Source organism: Marmota marmota, unplaced genomic scaffold (assembly GCF_001458135.2).
Source record: "Marmota marmota marmota unplaced genomic scaffold, marMar, whole genome shotgun sequence".
NCBI classification, from domain to species: domain Eukaryota; kingdom Metazoa; phylum Chordata; class Mammalia; order Rodentia; family Sciuridae; genus Marmota; species Marmota marmota.
This window is the reverse complement of record NW_025999961.1, coordinates 3,329,583-3,335,934: the sequence shown is the minus strand read 5'-3', so window position 1 is coordinate 3,335,934 and position 6,352 is coordinate 3,329,583.

The following is a 6,352-nucleotide window of genomic DNA, read 5'->3' as shown; positions in this document are numbered from 1 at the left end:
GGAACCACTTAAGGGAAAGAAAATATTAATTAACTTGTAAGTCCTGCCTCTCAAATATCTTGAATATAGAAATTCTTTCATACTGAAACATCATTTTCCCCACAGTGCAAACAAACTGTTCACTTTCTAATTTATCTTCATGTTCTAGTTTGTGCATTACAGTGAGCATCACAGGTGAGGAATAACAGCAATATTGTTCACCTGATTCCTAAGTGCATGTGTACGTAGATCTTATTGCAACATGCATGCAGCAGGATCCCTGTCCTTTTCATTGGAGTTTGATGAATATTAAGTTCTAGAATTTTGAATAGTCTCATTTTTATAAAACAGTCATTTTTAATTTTAATAAGCAATTTTGACTATTTTAGATGAAATCTTATTTTAACATGTAGGAAAAAAATATTTTTGTACAATTTCCAGACTTTATTTTCTTAAAAATGCACTCAAATTTTATATTAATTTAATTACATTTTATTTTTTAATCAATTTGATCATTCTGACATAAGTATACAACTTATATATGAAAATCTGCATTATTTCAATAAAGTTAGTGACTTTGCTTGAAATGATGATCCAAAATTTAAATTTCAAGAAGCAAATATGCATGAATTTCTGAATTTCATTGGCAGCCTACCAAGAGAATGCCCAGGCACAAACTAAATTCAATAATCTTTGATGTTTTGTTAACAAATGGCTTTGTATATATTTTTTCTAACATTCTTATGAGGTTCTATTTTTCAAGTTATAAATACAGGACATACTTCATCTAGCAATTGCTAGCTTCGTTTAAAATAAGTGGCCTCCATTTGTCCCAGGCCTTATAAAGTTTGGGTGAGGACGAGGAATCCCATCAGCAGAGGCTCAGGGTAGACTCCCACCTGGAGGAATGCATGAAACAGAAGTGAATCTCAGGATGCTGGAGATTGTTGAGGCGGCAAGGAGACACTCACAGCCCAAGCTGGGTGGTGACACTGGCAGTTGCAGTCAACAAAGAAATGACTGAAAGCAGCTGATGCACTTCGCTCTGTTCCATGTACCAGTCAGCTTGTTCACCCTGATTCCCCAGCCCTTTCCCTGCTGCCTTTGCAAATTCAAGCATGAAATTCCTTTCCTGGAAATTTCAAGAGGAGACCATTGAAGAGAGAGTTTTGAACTGGATAGTGATTGAAATGAGAATACCTGAATTTGACTACAGATATACTAAATTAGACTAACACTTGCCAAATTGCACTTTGATTTTTCAGTGCAAAAACAGAAACATGGCTTATAAATAGGAAATGATCACCAATACCAAAATAAAGATATGCTTATTTAACAATATCTGATTTGAGGTTTTATAATGTATGATTTCTTATTGGTGGCACCTTACTGGAAAACAGGACAACTTTGAATTGGAGAAATCAACAAAGGAAAGCAATACAGTTTTTATTAACTTGTTGGCTTACTGCAGTGATTTATAATTTCTGCACAATAGAGGAGCCTAAGTGCTTTCAAAATGTTACAATCGTATTGCTCCATCTAGACTAATAGAGGCCTGCACTCCGTGTGAGACTCAACATCTCTATATTTTTAAGGCAATTCAGATGATTCTAATGAGCAGCCAGGGTTGTAAGCCACAGAGAAGGTATCTGCTTAGTCAACTCTTTGCTGGTTTTATCTATTTTCTTAGATTTGGGCAGATTCATGAATCTGCAGTTCATGCTGCATTCTTTCTTCTCTCCCTCATTGAATAGTCATGGTTCAAGACCATACTAACTGATTAGGCTCTTTGCCTCAGGTGACTTGTAGGATAGCTTCTTTACTGAGGGGAGTGTGACAGCGGCTCAGTGACCTGGGAAAATAACCTGTACTGAAGCCAATTAGTTGCACCATTTCTACTTTAATGATGCAGAGCAATTAAGAGAAGGGCTGCACTGGAAAATTCCTGGGACTGAGACCAGCAGTCTTAGGCTATTATGAGGTTAGGCACAAAATTCACTCATTCATTCAACAAACATACATTGAGCACCAACTATGTGGTAGACACTGGAAATAAAATGATGATAAGGGATATAATGCCAGACTTTAAAGAGGTCTGTTTTTTTTTCTCACCTCATATTTTTAACTTCTTAGCTATCTGGGACTCACCAGTTCTTAGTCTCAAATTTTCAACCACTGCTTTCCAGATTTTGGAATATGAAAGATCAGTAATTTTTGTTGTTGTTGGAAGAATGGCCAATTTTTAATTTTTCCAGATAAGAAAGCAAAATCCAATGAAATGTAACAAGTATATTATCTCAGAATAAAAAATTACCATCTAAATGAAGTAAATTTAGTTTCATGAAAACTTGTACACATTTTTTTTTCTCATTTTGTTGCTTCCTAGTAAGTTTTTATTTGAAACCAAATGATTGCCTGACTGCCTGCCTGTCTTCCTTCCTTTCTTCCTCCCCACCTCTCTCTTTCTAATAAGCAGTACTTATTCTCCAAATAAATATGCTATGACCAAATTATATCTCCAGCCAGGATGGAGTATCAGTATCAGATTTTTTACCCCCTCCCCAACTCTCCTTGAACAATCAATAAACGAAGAAAATGTGTTAAACAATGGTTTTCAATACAATGGAGGACTGTGATTCCTGAACAATGAGACAAATGAGGTGAGCCCTATGATTACTCCAGCTTTATGTCTTCACAGAGATTCAAGTCCATGATTCAGGTTAGAGAACCTGTAGATCTTGGAAGAATCCCTGAGTTGAGATGGAGCTAAAAGCTTAGAGTAAACAAGAGGGCTAGAGTTCATATGGAAGAATACTTGGCAATAAAGAGGTACATAGTCAGAGATCGCAGATCTGCAGTTTCTCCTGAGTTTTCAGCTGAGTACTGATAAATACATTCATGTTAGGAAACTACCTACAGGCAGGAACAAAAATCACCTAGAAGAGTTACAGGTAGGAATGCCTGGCATTCACACAGGGTCAGAATAGTGCTCACATCCAGAAAACACACTGGAAAACCTCCTAATTAATATATTTTTAAAAAATGAACAGAGCATCAGTGAACTGTTCGATGAATTCAACTGTATTTATGTAAGTTCAATTGGAGTCACTAAGAGAGTGGGAGAGCAGAAAAAATACCTGAAGAAATGATGGCCAGAATTTTCCAACTTTGATAAAGATTATAAAGCCACAAATTCAGGCACATGAAACACAGAACTATTCCAAGACACATCATAAACAAATTTCTCAAAACCAGTGATAAACAGCAAATTTAAAAGCAGTAAGGAGGGAATTTATCTTAAATACAGAGAAACGAAGAAAAGAATAAAAACACATTCCACATCAGAAAAAAAATACAAGTGAGAAGACAATTTTCATTTATGATGATTTAAAAATCTTCAACAAATTATAAATGAAAAGAACTTCCTCAACTCTACATCTAACCCCATGCTTAATAATGAAAGATGAAGTGATTTTCCTCTAAAATCAGGAACACAAAAAAGAATGTTTGTTCTTACCAGATCTGCAGTCTTTTTAGTAAAAATGTAACAAGTATATTATCTCAGAATATCCAACATTGTATTGGATATTCTAGTCAATGCAATAAGGCAAGAAAAAAGAATAAAATTATCCAGAATTAGAATAAAGAAATAAACACTTTTTTTTTCAGATGATATGACTATCTATGTACAAAATATGGTGAAATCTACAAAACAAGAACTACTTGAATAACTGAATTCAGCAAAGTGGTAGAATTTAAAATTGATATGCAAATTACATTGTATTTCTATATAGTAGCAACAAAATTATAAATGGAAATAAGACAATAATACCATTTACAACAGCATCAATAAATACACAATGCTCATGGATAAAGCTACTGAGACCTACAAAACATTGCTTAGAAAAACCAAGGACATAAATTGTGGAGATACATTTTGTGTTTGTGAGTAAGGAAAACTGGTTATTGTTATGATCCCAATTCTATCCAAATTGAACAATGTATTCAAGACAATCCAAATCAAAATTTCATCAAGTATATTAATAAAAATGAATGAATTGCTATTAAAATAATATGGAAGTGAGAAGGTCAGACAATAACCAATATAATTTTGAAAAGGAACAAAGCTAGAGGGACCAACACTACTTGGTATCAAGATTTTATAATGTTACAGAAATCAAGGCAGTGAGATATTGGTATTAATATAGACAAATAGAGCAATGGAATAAGATGTCCTGAAACAGGCTGATTGACTTTTTTTTTTTGAGAGAGAGAGAGAGGAGAGAGAATTTTAATATTTATTTATTTATTTTTCAGTTTTTGGTGGACACAACATCATTGTTTGTATGTGGTGCTGAGGATCGAACCTGGGCCCCACGCATGCCAGGCGAGCGCGCTACCGCTTGAGCCACATCCCCAGCCCCATGATTGACTTTTGACAAAGATGCAAAGGCAATTCAGCGGGGGAAAGAATAGTCTTGGTCAGTTTGATTTGTTGTAACAAATTACTGCCGATTGGGTGGCTTATGATATTCACAAAAATTTATTTTACAGTTCTGAAGGCTGGAAGTTCCAAAAGAGAATGCCAGAGGGTGGGAATCTGGTAAGTGCATGCTTCCAGGTTGCAGATTCCTGCTTTACCATGGTGGAAAGAGGGCAAGAGAGCTTTCTGGGGTCCTTTTCATAATGGCATTAATCCCAGTCAAAGGGTTCCACTTCATGACTTAATTACTTTCCAAAGTCCCCTATCTGTTAATATAATCATGTGGTGGGAGAGGATATCAACATATGAATTTGGGGCAGATACAAATAGTCTATTGCAGACCATCTTTTCAGCAATGGTACTGGAACATTTGGATATTAATTAGGCCAAAAACTTTGAACTTGTATCTAGACCTCCCACCACAGAAAAAAATTAATTTAATGAATCATACATCTATATGTAAAATTTCAAACTGTCAAGCTTCTAAAAGAAAAGAAGAAAATATTTTTTTGTGATTTTAGGTTAAGCAGTTTTCATAGATATCATACACAGCATGAGTCATAAAAGAAAAATTTTACATACTGTATTTCAAAACTAAAAATTACTGTTCCTTAAAAACACTGTTTCAAGAATAAAAAGACAAACATTTTTATTCAAATTAATTGCAAAAGAACATGCAGAAAGATTTCAGATTATTTATAGAATGAATTGGATCTTAAAACATATTCTACAATATCTTATTAATGATGCAAAAAAAATATAATGAAGAGTAGAGGAAATCAGATGGACGATATATGCACAGAACTTCTCTTTACTGCTCATAAAGATGTCAGGTCCAAATGAGAGTTGGGGATAAGGGGCATATTAGTCATAAATTTGAGAATGTTCTTCAAATTGTATTTTCTTGACATCTGAGTTATGTCTTCCAAATAGCCTCCTGTGCTCAGAATGAGGTAAAAGCCCTTATTGATTATTATCTTATTGATAGAGTATTCTCTGTCTTACTCTAGCACTAGCTCTTTTGTTCTCTCTCTTGATGGGAAAGAATAGGAGGCTGTGTTCACCATTGCTAATAAATCCTTGAGATAATAAAATGCAATTGAAAAGCCATAATCAATTCCTCCAAGGGTAGATCTATACTGAGAATAAGTTTCTCCTAATCACCCATACCTTGTAGTTCTGTCTTATGATGATCTTAGACATTAAGAAAAGTCCCTAAAGTAATGCAAAGAACACTATGCATTAGGAAGCATAGAGATCATTCTCCAGCTACATAGGCCATCCAAAATGAGTTGTAGTCTTCAATTAATGGACTAAGTGATCTATGTTCTCCTGTTCCTCCTATGCACTGAAATGACAAGAACTTTTTAGCCCTCCACCCAATGTTTAATTGGCAACACTTCTTGGGATGCCTACACATAATGCTTGTGGATCTCATCAGGAGCTTCATGGGTTTAGCAGCTATTAGACCCAGATTTAAAAAAATATTGGATGAATCCAGGCTAAATTCTCTCAATAGAAGGAAATTTTAAATGTCCCAGAAGCAACATCTAGGACAACTTTTAGATGACTAGGTTATATAACAAAACAACGAACCCATGAAGAAGGGAATCTATATTGTTAATTCTCCTGGGAAGAACACTTTGAAAAATATTTAAATCCTTTTGTCCTTTAAAAATAACACCATCCAGGTAAGGTGGTGCATGCCTGTAATCCCAGCAGCTCAGTAGGCTGAGGCAAGAGGAGAGTGAGTTCAAAGCCAGCCTCAGCAACCTAGTAAGGCCCCAAGCAACTCAGTGAGACCCTGTCTCTAAATAAAATACAAAAAAGGGTTAGGGATGTGGCTCAGTGTTTAAGTGCCCCTGAGTTCAACCCTGGTAACAAAAATAA